This window comes from Capricornis sumatraensis, chromosome 13 (genome assembly GCF_032405125.1).
Source record: "Capricornis sumatraensis isolate serow.1 chromosome 13, serow.2, whole genome shotgun sequence".
Taxonomy (NCBI): Eukaryota; Metazoa; Chordata; class Mammalia; order Artiodactyla; family Bovidae; genus Capricornis; species Capricornis sumatraensis.
In genome coordinates, this window is record NC_091081.1 from 47,685,145 (window position 1) to 47,702,737 (window position 17,593).

The following is a 17,593-nucleotide window of genomic DNA, read 5'->3' on the forward strand; positions in this document are numbered from 1 at the left end:
GAAGGAGTTACTGTAGTACCTCTCTTTCATCTATTTGAACTTATTCTCATGAAATCTAAGGACAGATGATGGTTTGCCAAATGCTTTTCCTGCTTTCATTGAGGGCAGTAGGAATACATAGGTGACCATTTTATTAATTGGGATACTGATCACTGTTATTGAAGGAATCACTGTTATACAAGAATGGCAAGTTTCTGTTCAAACTTTTTGGCTTGCTTGAATCTATTTACGGTAGACAATAAGGGATATACATGTTATCAAGTACATTCTGATTTCGCAGACCTTGCTTCTCACAGCAGGGATCTACAATCAGTCAGCATTTTCAGGCGTGGACATGTAATCAAGGCATAAACTCAACAAAGGATGTTCTGCTGCACAGTCAGCATCAGGATAAACGCACATCACGTCGATTGATTTGCTCTTTGCGCCATACCACAGAACAGATAATGTCTCTGAAAGTAAATACATTCCAAGTGTTAATACAAACATCAGCCATTATTATTTCTCTGCATGATCTCACCCCACGGCAGTAAAGGAAGGTCTGAATTAGTGACAAGCATTCCATAGGTGAATACATACATGTGCATACACACACCATGCTCCGAATGTGATTTCACACCTAAAACCAACATTTGAAAGGGTGGTAGCTTGCCCTGTGGTTGCTGAGATAGGAAGAGGCAGGAAGGAAGCAACACCTGTCTGAGTTATAGCATGTTTCCTGGTAGAGATGTAGTTAGAGATTATCTAAAGGCAAGGAATTCTTAGCTATGTTCACAGAAGACTGCAGGTTGATTTGCCTGCGTGATGGACCCTCTTACTAATTCATCTTGTGAATTCATAAGATCTCAGCTTCACAGTTCCATGAAATTGATATTTTATTGAAGGTCTGTGATACACTAAGCACCATGTTAGCCACTGGGGCAAGGTGAGGATGAGAAATGGCACAGAGATAAATAAGACATCATGCTCTTGGTCATCTCCTGGAAAAATCAGCACCTAAACCCATCATCGAAGGCTAGGTGAGAACTCCTGGGGTACACCTGTCCTCAGTGGTGTGGGCATGTGGAGGGTGAAGCACTTCTGCTTGGAAGAGGTAGCAAAACCTTGATGGAGAAGCTGACATTTGAGCTGCATACGAAAGAATGTAGAGGAGTTTCCCAGGCAGAGAGAAAGAGGAAGGGGATTCCAGATAAAGGAGCACGGGCCTGGAAGAAGGAAGCCTGGTTGCTTATTTAGAGATTGTGAAGATGATTCCACTTTTAGTTTATTTGGGTAGGAGGGAAGGTGTCTTTGATTCAGAGATGAACCAGTCAATAAGGATTTTGTAGCAGTGGTGATTAAAATGATGTCTGTAGGATAGAGGGTTGCCCTCGTAATCAACTACAAAAGGCTGAGCTCTGGCTACACTGTCAACTGGGTTTAGTGTTCCAACCTGGAAAGGAGAGCTTCAGAGGACAGTTGGTGGTTCTGAAAAGAGCTCTGGAGTGAGAACAGATCGCAGCAATGGGCTGGATCCCTCTCTTGAAGCAGTCCATCGCAGGGCTGGTGAACTTGCCAAAGTGATCCCCAGCCCAGGTGGACCAGAGTGTAGTCACCTTGCTAGTTGTGTGGGCCACAGAGTGGTTCAGAGCCCAGACCTCATAGCCTGAGAGACTTAGGTACAATTCTTGGCTCTTCTGCTGTTTACTTAGTATGGGATTTGGGACAAGTTTCTTTCCTTCCTTTAAAAAAAAAAAAAACAACCCTTGTATGTCTATGTACTGTAAGTGATTTTCTGTTGGTGTGTGAGTGTGATAATAGCACATACACTTTTTAGTTTCCCATTTTTGAAGTTTTCCTTTTTGAACTAGGTTACTCACTTCCTTATTCCCCCTTCACCCACTTTAACTGTCCAGGTAGCCATCTGTATTTTCTCATGTTAAGATAATCAGTTATATAAATACACAATCATACAAACACACACACACCACTACACTTGTGAGAGCAAGGGTGAGAGTTGTCACAGAAGCGAAAATATATCATATGGAGTATTCTCAAAGCATTAGTGCAGTTTTAAGTTAATAACTTTAGGATTATAATTGCTATGGGTTTCCCTGGTGGCTCAGATGGTAAAGAATCTGCCTGCACTGTGGGAGACCTGAGTTTGATCCATGGGTCAGAAAGAACCCCTGGAGAAGAGAATGACTGTCCACTCCAGTATTCTTGCCTAAAGAATTCCATGAACAGAGGAGCCTGGCTGGCTACAGTCCTGTGGGGTTACAAGAGTCAGACACGACTGACCAACTAACACTATAATTGCTATACACTTGCAAAAGAAACATTGGAACATTTAATTATTTGCATTTATTTTACTTTGTCAATTTTGAATTAAAAAATTTGCTCTTCATTTTTTGTGTGCAGCAGTTTCTGTTAAATGGAGTTTTAATAATTTTAAAATGTATTTTAAAATGTTCAGCATTCAACCTTTCATGTTATTTTTGTAAGTATGTAGCATTTATACTTTTGAAATTATTAAAGTTTAAAAGCACTACACTAAGACTTTGGGGACTCCACCTGACATTTTCTTACATCCCGCTTTTTCTGAAAAAGCCACATCGAAATCTCTTCATTCAACTGGTAAAATTCTAGTCATTCTTTTAGTGGTTGGATAACACTTTATAGTGTAGTTATTATCATTTATTCCACTGGTACTCTACTGATGGATATTTACGTTGGTCCTGCCCCGCCCTTTGCTTTGTCAACATTGTAATCATAAACATCTCTATACATAACCTTGCAAAGAAGTTTCCTTATTACTATGGCATTGTTTCCCAGGAATTGGACTGCAGCACTGAGGAATGGATGGACAGTCAGCCCTTGAATGGCACGGTTCGAACCATGTGGGTCCACTAATGCTCAGATTTTTTTTCAGCTGTAAGTACTACAGTATTATAGAATCCATGTTTGGTTGAATCCACAGATACAGATATGAGGGAACTCTGAATACAGAGAACCAACTATAAGTTAAATTTGGATTTTCCAGCTGTCTGAAGTGTTGCTGCCCCTAACACCCAATGTATTCAAGGGTCCACTGTAATTATTTTTTAGGATCGTTTTGATGTGGATCATTTTTAACGTCTCTTATTGAATTTGATACAATATTGCTTCTATTTTATGCTTTGGCTTTTATGCTTATGGCCACAAAGCATTGAGATCTTAGCTCCCTGACCAGGAGTTAGACCCACACCCCCTGCATTGGAAGGAGAGGTTTTGGCAACTGGACCGCCACGGGAGTCCCAGTCCATTGAAATTTTCATTTTAATGGTATTTCTGTGAATGGCTTTAGTTGATTAATAAAAATGTCCTTGATTTTAGATTATTTGAAAAGAACATTCAAATGCATTATCTTTGATGTTCACAGTGACCTTTGAGGTAGGCAGAGGAGATATTATTATCCCCATTTTACTGATGGAAAAATAGAGGCACTGAGAAGCTAAATGGTTTCTCATAATTAACTCAAGTGGCGAGTACTTGATTTCCGTCTTGAGCCAAGTCTCATCCTGAGGAAGCCCTGTACAGTCTTTTCTTTACCTGTGTGTTTGGTTTTGATAGATCAATTAGATGAAAAGTTTCTAAATTGATTGAGTTAAGAAAAGGTCATACACCTTTGTTCATGCTACCAGGAGAGGGCAGTAGTTGAAATACAGTTATTTTCCTAAATATTTGCACCCCCAGCCTCTTTTAAGAGCCATATTTTTTTTTACATTTGTAATGTCTTAATTACAGTTAATAAACTTAATAAAGTTTGAGTTTGTTGATCTTTGGAATCTTAATTAAGGTTCAGTGGTTTACATTTCATCAGTGATCCGTTTCCTCTCATTTTTTTTAAAAGTTGAAACAGAGTGCATGCCAAGCGTTGTGAAAGAATGAATATTGTTTCCTTGGTTCCAAAAGAACTTCTGGGTTACATATTCTAGGTCTTATTAACTGTTCAAATTCCAGTTTGGCAAATTTCCTGAGTGTATGGTCTGGGGCAGTTCATGTAGCATTTAGTTTCCTCACCTGTAAAATGAGGGAGAGTACACCTTCCGCCTAAGGCTGTTTTTCTCATGGCATGAAGCTCACAGCAAGGGCTCAGCACACGCGTGTGCATGGGTAGTCCTCATGGAACTAGACTGATCCTACTGATCAGGAATTTGTTGGACACTGGCCACATCTCCCGAACATACAAGGGGTGGGATGTACTTTTTTTCAACAATTTTCATCTACACCATTGCCAAAATGCCATTCGGCTGCTCAGCATTTTGTGCCCAGAGCAAGCACTGATACAGCTCCCTAAGTAGAAGTGAAATTATAGGAAGGCTCATGGCGTTTCTAGGTACCACTTTTTTGAGTGACAAGTGTGTAAACCACAGTGAAAAGTTTTGTTCCTTCAAGGGTTTGATTGAGAGGAACAGCAAAAAGAATTTTAGTTTCTCTTCCTCCAAGCGAACATTGTTTTTTTAGTTGTCGTTTTTTGGGAGACGGGAAGGAGTGGTTACTTAAAACCAGTAGTGTGTGTATATAGGAGTGGCAAGTGCAGTTAGCATTTGCTCGCTAAAACTAGTGGACAGGCCCCTATGGATGTGGCTGGGGAGACATCTGTGAACAGACTTTTTTCCCTTTGAAAATGTTAAGAATCTTTGTTTCCAGCAAAACAGCTGTAGAATTCAGCTGTTTGTAACGCGATGTCCGAGCGAGGGCTGATGTTTAGATGTAGTGTGTTAATATCCAAAATGTCATTGTAGATAATAGTAAGGTGGTGAGGTAAGTGGGATGAAGCCAGAAAATTCAGTCACAGCTGACATTTCATCCTCTCTGAGGTCTGTGAAAAGGCCACAGCTAGCTTTGCATTTCCCCAGGAAGGAGGGCGGAGGTTTGGTTGCTGTCACACCCTGCCCATTGCCTAAACGCAAAGTTGTTCGTTTTCTCCTCTGTGGAGAGTGGTTACAGAAAGTGTGTCTGAGACTGACTCGTTGACATGCTGCTGCCCTGCTCCTCTCTGGTCTGCAGCCCTTGGGGAAAAGTGAGGGTCCAGGGGCCTGCTCTGAGCTGGGAACCTAAGTGGACACTTCTCTGACCCTGCCCCAAAGTGGCTTCTGACATCCTTTCTTCAGCAACAGTTTTTCAGTAAAGGAAGCAATGTTTCAAGGCCATTTATAACTCGGAGTACCCAGATTTTTGATCCATAAGCCTTTCCTACCGGCTTTAAAGGGTCAAAAAAGTGAAGCTGTGATGTGGAATCTGTTATGTGTGGGATCCTCATTAAGGAGGAGAGGGCGGCCCAGAGACAGCTGGGGACAGCCCTGAGTCACAGTTGACAAGTGGCAGAACCAGAAGCCCTGACACCTCCTCCAGTGTGCTCCATCAGCTTCACAGGGTAAAGGTGGGTGAGAGTTCACAGGACCTGTCGCTTGTGCGTGCATGACATCTCACCACAGGTGCGAGATGCTGACCTAAGCAGTGGAGTCCCAGAGCCCCAAGTTCTCATCAGAAGGCCACCACCTACTAACTGGAGGGTCTCCAGGGGATGTTAACCCCTAAATCTCAGTTTCCTTGTTTGTAAAAAGGGGGCTAATAACAGAATTCATTGAGTCATCATGGGAGTTCAATGTGATAATGTGTAAAAAGCTGAGTAAAGACCTGTTTTACAAATAAACGATAAACTTTTGTGGGGGTGGTGCTGTGCTACACACTGGAGATGTGAAAAAAAAATATTCATGCATTCAAGTAGTTTGCAGTGTAGCTGGGAAGATAGATTTAAAAAGCAGCAAGTGTTCAATGGAGTGATAGCAACAAGGTTCATGAGGAGTGCAGACTGGAGTGGTTTGGGAAACCTTCAGAATGGAGCTGTTTCACAGATTTTCTTTTCTTTTTTTTTTTTTTTATAATTTTTTTTCCTTTATTTTAATTTACAATACTGTATTGGTTTTGCCATAGATTGACATGAATCAACCACGGGTGTACATGCATTCCCAAACATGAACCCCCCACCCACCTCCCTCCCCATAACGTCTCTCTGGGTCATCACCGTGCACCAGCCCCAAGGATGCTGTATCCTGCGTCGGACATAGACTGGCGATTCGATTCTTACATGATAGTATACATGTTACAATGCCATTCTCCCAAATCATCCCACCCTCACCCTCTCCCTCTCCCTCTGAGTCCAAAAGTCCGTTATATACATCTGTGTCTTTTTTGCTGTCTTGCATACAGGGTCGTCATTGCCATCTTTCTAAATTCCATATATATGTGTTAATATACTGTATTGGTGTTTTTCTTTCTGGCTTACTTCACTCTGTATAATCGGCTCCAGTGTCATCCATCTCATTAGAACTGATTCAAATGTATTCTTTTTAACGGCTGAGTAATACTCCATTGTGTATATGTACCACAGCTTTCTTATCCATTCATCTGCTGATGGACATCTAGGTTGTTTCCATGTCCTGGCTATTATAAACAGTGCTGCAGTGAACATTGGGGTACATGTGTCTCTTTCAATTCTGGTTTCCTTGGTGTGTATGCCCAGCAGTGGGATTGCTGGGTCATAAGGCAGTTCTATTTGCAATTTTTTAAGGAATCTCCACACTGTTCTCCAAAGTGGCTGTACTAGTTTGCATTCCCACCAACAGTGTAGGAGGGTTCCCTTTTCTCCACACCCTCTCCAGCATTTATTGCTTGCAGATTTTTGGATCGCAGCCATTCTGACTGGTGTGAAGTGGTACCTCATTGTGGTTTTGATTTGCATTTCTCTAATAATGAGTGATGTTGAGCATCTTTTCATGTGTTTGTTAGCCATCCGTATGTCTTCTTTGGAGAAATGTCTATTTAGTTCTTTGGCCCATTTTTTGATTGGGTCGTTTATTTTTCTGGAATTGAGCTGCATAAGTTGCTTGTCTATTTTTGAGATTAGTTGTTTGTCAGTTGCTTCATTTGCTATTATTTTCTCCCATTCAGAAGGCTGTCTTTACTTTACTTATATTTTCCTTTGTTGTGTTTCACAGATTTTCTGAAGGTGGATAATAATTTTTTAAATTTTATTGAAGTATAGTTGATATAAAATGTTGTGTTTAGTTTCTGCCATACAGCAGCGTGACTCAGTTATACATATATATATATTCTTTTTCATATTCTTTTCATATGGTTTATCACAAGATACTGAAGGTAGTGCTGTCTATACAGTTGGACCCTGTTGTTTATCCATCCTATATATAATAGTTTTAAGATGAATAATAATTTTGAGGCAGGTAAATATTTTTCAAGAAGGAGTGAAGAGCATACAGTAGGCTAATGTATGGACTCATAAAATAATATTTTAATATCATCATGTTAAATTAACACCACTCTTACCATATTGGAGTGCTGTGATCTAAAATGTATGCACAGAACAGCCAGAAAGGACAATAGAAAGGGGACCATATTCTGAATGGTTTGGAGGCTGTTCTGTGTAGGGATGGGTCAGCACTGAAAGACTTCAAAGCTAGGAAATACATGGTGATGCTTATGTTCTGTAAAGATTACTCAGAGGGCAAATGGAGGATGAATTGCAGGAGGGGAAATTACACAGGTTGTTTGGAGATACTGAGGCATTGGGTCTGGCTTGGGTGACTGGACCCCGTAACCCAAGACTGATTTGGAAGGGTTGGTAATGAGTACCATTTGGAATATTTTGTGTGCGTTATCCAGATGGCTGGATCATCAGTATCATTTTAATTATATTGGCAATTTAAAAACATTGTATGAGAAGTGAAAATATTTTCAGCTCTTTCTGACATGGATCTCCTATTATTTTGGTCTGAACAAAACTTCTCTTTCAAAGAATTCTTTAAAAGAAAGAATCAGATCTTTTCCAGTGAAAGTTGTTTTAATATAAGAATTCAAGTCTTTTGGCATTTCTTAATAGTGAATGTTCTTTCCTTAGCATGTGGTCATTTATTGGTTTTCTTCTGTCTTATGCAGGCAGTTATGAAAACACAGAGATTTTGCTATGTACCTTTAAAATCTATCAAGACGGTGATCATGTTGCAATATATATATATAAATATCAAATCATTACATTGTATACCTGAAACTGATATAATGTTGCATGTCAATTGTACCTCAAAAATAAATAATTTTATTTATTTATAAACAAAATAGCCAAGAAAATAAATAGCCAGTCTAGAAAAAAAAAAAAAAAACACAACCAAAAGAGTTTCTTATGACTTTGGTGCATTTAGAAAACCATCGTGTGAGTGAGGACTATCAACTGCCCCATAAATGAATTTAAAAATAATAAATATTAATTATAAAACTTAGATATAGAAAAATAGCTTCCTTAATGACTATGTTTTCCCACTTGCAATAATATTACAGTACATTTTGGGGAGTCCACCCGATTCTGCATGTGAGATCTTAGTTCCCCAACCAGGGATTGAATTTATGCCTCCCGCAGTGGAAGCACAATCTTACCTCTGGACCAGCAGGGAAGTCCCTAGAGTAAAACGCACTTTCTGAGCAAGTTCACTGGGGTTCATTTATTTCTTTGAATTAAGAAGTATACAACACATAGAGAAGAGAAAGCATAGCATATTTGCACATTTTAAAGAATAAAATGGAGACGTCCACATTTATACTACTTACCTAAGAATATTATCACTACTATCGAAATTCATATGTACCTTTCTCCTGTTGCATTCTGCTCTCCCCAGTTACTTTCCTGGATTTGGAATTAATCACCCTCCTGCTTTTCTTTAGTTTTACCACATAAGTATGTGTCTCTAAACAATGTACGGTATTATTTTACTCTTTATGTAAATAGAATCACGCTGGTTATTTTGTGACTTACTCCTGCCAAAACAGTATGTTCTGAGATTTATCTATATAGTTGTGTGTAACTTCTTTAGTTCATTTACTTTCATTGTTGTATCATATTTTATTGCACTTGTTATAATACAATCTACTTAGCCATTTCAGTGTTGAAGGGCTCTGCATTTTATCATGTGTATGGTAACATTATTGGCCTCCTTATTAATAAAAATAATTTGTAGATTCTTTAGGCTTTTCTATTTAGATTATTATACCATCTATAAGAAATAATAGCTTTGATTTTTTTTTTCCCTTTCTGATTTGTATAGTGTTAATTCCCTTTTCTTGTTTTATTGAGCTGGCTAGAATCTCCAGAGTTGAACAGAAGTGATAATAAATAGCAGATTTTATTTTTTTGTTGACTTTACAGGCAGTGATTTAAAGTTTTACCCTTGAATTAAACTGAACTTAAATGACGCAGGATTATTTTGTGATACCCTTTATTCAGCTGAGGAAGTTTCCTTGAATTTCTTGTTTACTCAGAGTTTTAATCATGAATCGCTTTTGTATTTTATTGAATGTTTTTTCTGCATCTTTTGAGATGAGCATATACTTTTTCTTCTTTAATCTGCTAATGTGATGAATAACACTGATTGATATTGAAGTAACCCTGTATTATGGGGCTAACTCAGACTTAGGTATGTTAATTTCTTTATAAATTAATGTATTTGAATTGTTAATGTTTTTGCATTTATGTTTATGAATAAGATTGTCCCATGGTCAGTTTCCCCTTGAGGTTATGTGAATTTTGTTGTTATACATTTTGAAGATATTGTTAGGCATGTGTTTCTCTGGTGGATTCAATATTTTTGGTACAATGTCATGACCCTTTTCATCTCTTTGCCTAATATTAATTTTGTATGGGTTCAGTTTAGTTAAACCAGATTTTGGGGCAATTGTGTGCAAATATCTTTCTCCAACTTCCTTTTTTCAAGGATACGAAACGTTTTAGATTCGTCTTTTGTAAGTCACATAGCTAGACTTTGTCTTTCTCAATTAACTGTGCCTGCTAGTCTCTCAGTCGTGTCCGACTCTTTGTAACCCCAAGGGCTGCAACCCACCAGGCTCCCCTGTCCATGGAATTTCCCAGGCAAGAATACTGGAGTAAGATATAATTTATATACAGTAAGACTCAAACATTTAAAATGTACAATTTGGTGAATTTTGACAAGCGTGTAAGGCATGTAACCAACACCACAATAAAGATACAGATCATTTCCATCACACCAGAAAGTTCCTCATGCCCTTTTTGCAGTCAGTTTCTTTCCCTCTCGTCTAGCCCCAAGAAACCACTGATCTGCTTTTTTAATCACTCTACTATGGTCTTCTCTAGAATGTCACATAAATAGGATCATACAGTATGTAAGTTTTATGGTGTTTGACTTCTTCCATTTAGTATAAAGCTTTTGAGATTCATCCATGTTGCAATGTGTATCAGTATTTCATTCATTTTCATCTTTGAGTATCATTCTGTTGTATGGATATACCACCATTTGTTTAACTGTTTACCAGTTGATGGACATTTGGGTTGGTTTCATCTTGGAGCAATTATGGCTAAAGCTGCTATGGACATTTATCAGGTGTTTGGGTGGACATGGTTTCTGTTTTTTAATTCAATCAGACAGTCTTTGTCTTTAACAAAAAAAAATTCTATCAATTTTTTTGTTCACAACATTGCATTGATTACATTTGTATTTTCAATCAAACAAAATGTAATAATGAAGTAAATTTAAATTCATTTCAATCATCTCATTTTTGCTTTTTATTTGTCCTGCTTTTTCTGTGCTTTATTTTTTTGTTATTACCTTTGTCTGAATTGAAGGAGTTTTGTATTGTTTTTATACTTCCAAGTTTTTTCTCCTACTAGTTTGACAGTTGTACATGCTATTCTCTTGCAGTGCTTTCCCTAGAGATGTCAGTATTCGATTTAACTTAATGAAGTCTTACTCTATATAGTGTCTTCCCTCTTCACCCAAGCAGTTTAGGAATCTTGAAACTCTAATTCTGATCATTCTTTTCCAGCCTAATATGCCATTGTTGCTCAGTTTTCAGTTTCATCTTATTTTTTATATTAGGCATTATTACAATTTGTATTTAGTCAGCATTTGTTTTATATTGCCTATGTTTCTATAAATTTAGACATACATCTACTGTTTTCTCTGCTTACCATTCCCTTTCATCTCAGATCACTTTGCTTTTTTCTGAACTATGTTTGTTAGAAGTTCCTATAATTTTTCTTTTTTTAAAAAACTGTCTTATTTTTGACTGAAAATGCCTTTATTTGCTTTTATTTGTGAAAGGTAGTTTTGCTGAGTATACAGTTCCATGATCAATATTATTTTCTCTCAATGTTTTAAAAATATTTTCTCCAGATTCCTCCTCTTCTCTTGAGAAATCAACTATCACTCTAGTTATCACTTACTTGTAGATAATCTGCTTTGTCCTTGGGCTGTCCTGAAGGTCTACTTTGATAATGGTGTTCTGCAGGTTTTCAAGGCTTTATCTGGGTTAAGATTTCTATTTAGCATCCTTGGAATTCATTTGGCTTCCTGAATTTGATGATCGATAGTTCTGGAAAATCTCAAGTATAATCACTTCTAAGTCTGTCTTTTCCCTCATTTTTCCTCCATACTCCCTCCACCATAACATCTTTGCATCTTCTTTTCATCTTGCTACAAGATTATGTGTAATTTCTTTATGTCTATCTACCAAATCGCCATTTCCCTCTTCAGCTATATCTAATTTGGTATTGAACTCACCCACTGAATCTCTATTTGTAATTATTTTCATTTCTAGAAGTTACTTTTGGCTCTTGCTCAATTCTGCTTAGTAATTTTTGATATCTTACTCTTTTTCATATTTTAAGATACTGTTTTCTTTCTCTAAATGCATTAAACATATCTTTTTTACAGTCTGTATCTGATATATACAGAACCTCCATCCTCTGAGAGTCTGATTGTGCAGTTTATTTTTTCTTCTTGTCCATGGTGTACATGTGCTTAGTACGACTCTTGTGACCCCGTAGACTGTAGCCTGGCAGCCTCCTCTGTCCATTGGATTCTCCAGGCAAGAATACTGGAGTGGGTTGCCATTTCCTTCTCCAGGGAAGCTTCTCGACCCCCAAAACGAACCCGGGTCTCCTGCATTGCAGGCAGACTCTTTACTTACTTCTTTTTGCGTTATGAGATTTTTAATTCTGAATTCAGTTACTTGGAACTCTCTGTATGAATACTCTTTGAAATGTGGATTTCGTTCATTATTCTACAGGCCTTGAATTTACTTCTGGTGTATGTTTGGGGGCACTGACATTTTAGGGCTTTTTTTATCTTTAATGTTTGTATTTCAGAGAGGATATGTAATTTCTGATCCCAAACAGTGCCAGAGCGGGCTTGGAATTTTCTGAAGAAACTTTTTCTTTTTTTCCCTGACTCTGCCGTCACAAATGCTTATCTTTTCTTTCTTCTGCTCCTGGGGAGATGTTTTTTAAACTTACCCAGAAAGGATCTCACATTTCAGGGGTATGGGCTTCAACCCCCACACCCTTTGTGTGCCTTTGGCTTGTCTCCTATCCCATAGACACCCAGGGATTAATTTATGACTCCAGGGTACATGCCACCTCATGGATTACTTACCTTCCTGGCTTCTAGTCTCCTTGTTATTGCCAACCTTTAATACTTTCTTGCAGTTTAGCCACAAATTTTTTAAGTGTTTTTAATGCTTATACCAGTATTTTTAGGTGTTTTACATAAATTTGCCAAAGTTGACAATCAGAAGTCCTCTTAATTTTGAAATGTTTCCCAGAAGGGGAGAAATATTAAATTAATTAGATCCTGTAATCTGTGAATTTTACTGAAATCAAAGACTGACTTTAGTTTTTACTTTCAAAAAAGTAGTAGTTGGTTTGCATAAACATTAATGTTCATTTTTTAAAATTCCTGCTGAAATAGAATTATGAAAGATTTAAGAATCAGTCATTTGTTTACTTCCCTTTCAGCAAATACTTGTTGAGCTTCTGTGTTTTGGTGGGCGGTTTTAGGTGTCGGGAGTACATCAGTGACTAAAACAGACAAAAAGCCGGCCTCTATTGAGCTTACATTCCAGTTGGAGGAGACAGACAGTTAACAAGATAAATAGGTAAAGTATATGTAGTTGAACCCTGAACAACGTAGGTGTTAGGGGCACCAACCCTCCCTCCCCTACAGTTGAATATCTGTGTACTGCCATCTCTGCCTCAAAAGCAAAGGAACTGATAAATGACTAACTCAAAGGCAGGAAACAAACAGTTTTGATAGAATCAGAACTCAAACCCTAGTTCTTTTGATTCCTCATACTGTGATTGCTTATTGCACACAAACTTTTCCCCACACTTAGTTAATTCAAAGATTTGTAAAGTGGAAATGCATACTATATTTATTGGAAAAAATCTGTATGTAAGTGGTCCCACACAATTCAAACCTTTGTTGTTCAAAGATAAACTGTAGTATGGTAAAAGGTGATAAATGCTGTAGGGAAAGGAGGTCTGGGAGATATTCCTATTATATTAATATATATATTTATATTTTTTATATATATTTTATATTATATTAATATTACTATTCTTCATTTTTAAAAGAATAATTTTAAGATCAGCAGGGGCCATTGCAATTAAAGAAAAACAAATATTGTATATTAATGCATGTATGTGGAATCTAGAAAAATGATATAGATGCTCTTATTTGCAAAGCAGAAATAGAGATACAGACGTAGAGACCAAATGTACAGACATTAAGGAGCAGAGGGGGGATGGGGTGAATTGGGAGGTTGGGATTGACACATATATACTACTGATACTGTGCATGAAACAGATAACTAGTGACAACATACTGTATAGAGCAACTCTACTCAGTGCTCTGTGATGACCTCAATAGGAAGGAAATTCAAGAGAGGGGATATGTGTAAACATATAGCTGATTCATTTTGCTGTACAGCAGAAACACACACACCATTGTAAAGCAACTATGCTCCAATTTAAAAAAATTATGCAAGAAGCTAAACACTCTACTGCTGCAGCATGATTAATTCTAACTTAACTTTGTAAATATTAAGTTGAAAATGATGTATACGTTTGTAGATGTTCCTAGATTGGAAAATAAGTTGTTTTTTAATAGTTCCTTGGCCACCTCTGAAGTAAGAAAGGAAATGATTAGAAAATATTAACCACAAGAAAACTTCAACACCAAAACTTTTAAAATTCTCAGGTTTTAAAAATAGCTTTAAACTGGAAAATGATCCTTTCTACCCATCAGTCCCCACAAGGGATAAAACAAAAGACTCACCAACAGCTAAATACCAAAGGAGGCTAAATATCTATTGCACTTAACTCACTCTGGTTGGTTTTGAAAGCCCCAATTGGTGAAGTTATAAAAGGCCATTCATTTCTTTAGTGTGAAAACTGACAAACAGGGCAGAAGTAACCAAAAGGGAACAAAGAGAGCAGTGGAGACCTTTGAAGACAGCGGCGGTGGACACCAGGGTGAAAAACAGCAGGCACTGTTTTAAAAGGAGCACCGTTAATCCGGAGACTAAAGCACCGCAGACCAAGAGCAGAGGACCATTTGCAGTTCAGTTCCCACGAGAGCATGACCATGCTCTGTTACATGCACATCAGCGGAAGGACAGAGAGTCTATTGTCACACAGTTGTAGCAGCTACCTGCAGGAAGTAGGGTGAATGTCTGGGTTACTGTCCTGACACCGGTGACTTCATCCACCCTATCCATGCAAGTTATCAAGTAAGGGTTCAGAATAGTAAGAGTTACTGCAGAAGGTTATTCAGGAGTGAGCTTTCTATCATTAAGGCAGCATCTGAGACATGCAATTTTTTACTTATTGAAGTAGTTGATTTGCAATATTGCATTACTTTCTAGTGTACAGCAAAGTGATTCAGCTATGTATGTGTATATACACTCACTGTTTCATGTTCTTTTCCATTATGACATATTACAGGATATTGAATATAGTTCTCTGTGATACAGTAGGACTTGGTTGTTTATTTTATGTATAGTAGTGTGTATCTGCTAATCCTCAACTCCTAAGTTACCCCTCTCCCACCTTTCCCCTTTGGTAACCATAATTTTTTTTTTTTCTGTGCCTGTGAGTCTGTTTCTGGTTCATATATAAGTTCATTTGTGTCATATTTTAGATTCCATGTATAAGTGATATTATATGGCATTTGTCTTTTTCTGACTTACTTCACTTAGTATGATAATCTCTGAGCCTGTCCATGTTTGCTGCAAATGGCATTATTTCATCCTTTTTTATGGTTGAGTAATATTCCATTGTGTATATGTACCAATATACCATTCACTTGTCAATGGACAGTTTAATAAGACTTTCTATTTTTAATGTTGTTTATGCTGAGACTTTTCTAAGAGTAAAAAATTCAGGCGAGCAGAATATCTATATTTAAGAACCAAAAAAATACCTTTCATGGAGGAAAAGAGAAACCTATGAACCAGAAAGAAGTCCTCACAGACGCCTAATTGGCTGGGACCTTGATCTTCTCAGCCTTGAGAACAGTAAGAAATCAATGTTTGTTGTAAAAGCGAAAGGGTAAAAAAAACCTGAAAATATGTAAATCAGTTTAATGGTTTTTCTCATTGTAAAAAGTCACAAGTGTTCATTGGGAAGGAATCAGAAAATCTTTTTTTTTTTTATCATCCATACCCAAGAGAGGGCTTCTCTGGTGGCTCAGCTGGTAAAGAATCTGCCTGCAATGTGGGAGACCTGGGTTCGATTGCTGGGTTGGGAAGATCCCCTGGAGAAGGGAAACGCTACCCACTCCAATATTCTGGCCTGAAGAATTCCAATGACAATATAGTCCATGGAGTCGCAAAGAGTTGGACATGACCGAGTGACTCTCACTTTCATACCCAAGAGAAATCAGCTGCTGATACTGTAAGGGATATGCAGTTACCAAGCTGTGTGCCCTGGTGCACTGGGACAGCACAGTAAATTCATGAGGGTGGCCCAGGTTATTTTCCATCCTCAAGGGACACCCTTCTGTTCAACACTGTTTTGAGGTTGTTCATGGTTTCAACATAAGATTGTACCAGATTCTTCTGATGACATCATATCTTTGCAAAGAGCGTTTTCAGAGACTGCTGAGTTTTTTAATGACAAAGTGAGCACCATGTGAAAACCAGCGTGAAACAGGAAATGCAGACAGTGGCATCCACATTGAATCTGAAGTTTTGCTTGTCCACAAAGAATCTGAAGTTTTGCTTGTCCAACAGGTATTCCCATTCTGTTGATAAATCACTAGGAGGCTATTTAAGAAAGAACAGTACTTTTAATTTATGTGGGTTATTTTTTCCAAATAACTATAAAGTTATTAGGCCATAAATACTTACTAAGTTGTTTAGACTAGCTACTGAACAAATAGCATTGTTGAATATCTGTTGGAGCCTGGAGGCACTGTTAAAAAATTATCAAGACTCTGAGAGCTTCCATAATCATTTGGGAGCCTCTAATATGTTTCTTTCCAGATGTTTCCCTATGTACACTGTACATATTCTTTAAACTTTTTTTCATTTAACAGTATCTAGTGAAAATCTTGGCATTTCAATAAATATGAGTCTGTATCATTATTTTCAAAATTTAATGGCGTAATGGCTTTCTGTCATTTGACTCCATTATTTTATTTATCAAACTTGTACTTTAGAAGTTAAGCAGATCTTTACTTTTATGATATGGTGTGGTCATCCTCTTTGTACATTTTCTTTGTTTACATATCCATTGATTTCCTTAGGCCGGATTCCTAGGAAGCAATTTACTAGATCAAACAATATGTACTTTCTTATGCTTTTGATATCCAGAAAGAGAGAGGGAAAACCAGATTGCCCTTTCAGAGAGATAGTGCCTATTTCTTTCTACCAACGGTTTATAAGAATACCTCAATTGAGAGGGTAGCTTTGATATATTTATGCTATCATGTGTAAAATAGATAGTGGGAAGCTGCTGTGTAGCACAAGGAGCTCAGCTTGATGCTCTGTGATGACCTAGAGGGGTAGAATGGGAGGGTGGGAGAGAGGCTTAAGAGGGAGAGGGTGTATGAATGCATATGGCTGATGTATTACATGATGTTGTACAGTAGAAACTAACAACATTGTAAAGCAATTTTATTCCAATTAAAAAATAGCAAAAAAAAAAAAACCCCAAAAACCTCAGTTAAAGAGGTTCTATGGCTGATTCTTGTTGATGTTTGACAGAAAACAACAAAATTCTGTGAAGCAATTATCCTTCAATTATAAAAGTAAATGAAGTGGGAAAAGGAAAAAAGAAGTGAAGCGTTGGAGAACTCCTAACCGTAAGATTTGTAACTCGGTCAAGTGTGTTCCTCCTCCCCAACAGTTAAATAAACCTAGTGCCAGTGAAAAGCTGAGTAAGTACATTCTGGCCGAGAGCTTTTGGGATCCTCAGCATACTGAAGTTCCAGCTAAAGTCAGAGGTAGCTGAGAGCAACATCCAGGCAGATACCCACTTAGAGAACAGAAAAACCACTCGTCGGGAAACCTCTGTAGGTTTAGATTCACTCTCTAGTTTTTCAAAACTAGATAAGTCATACCATACTGCACAGCTTTCACCCTAACTCTGTGGAGCAGAGGGGAATGACCAAAACAGACACTGACATCAGGAATTTTTTTTTTTGAGGGGATGGATTTCAAAGTATTTTGACAGTCAAATGAAGTC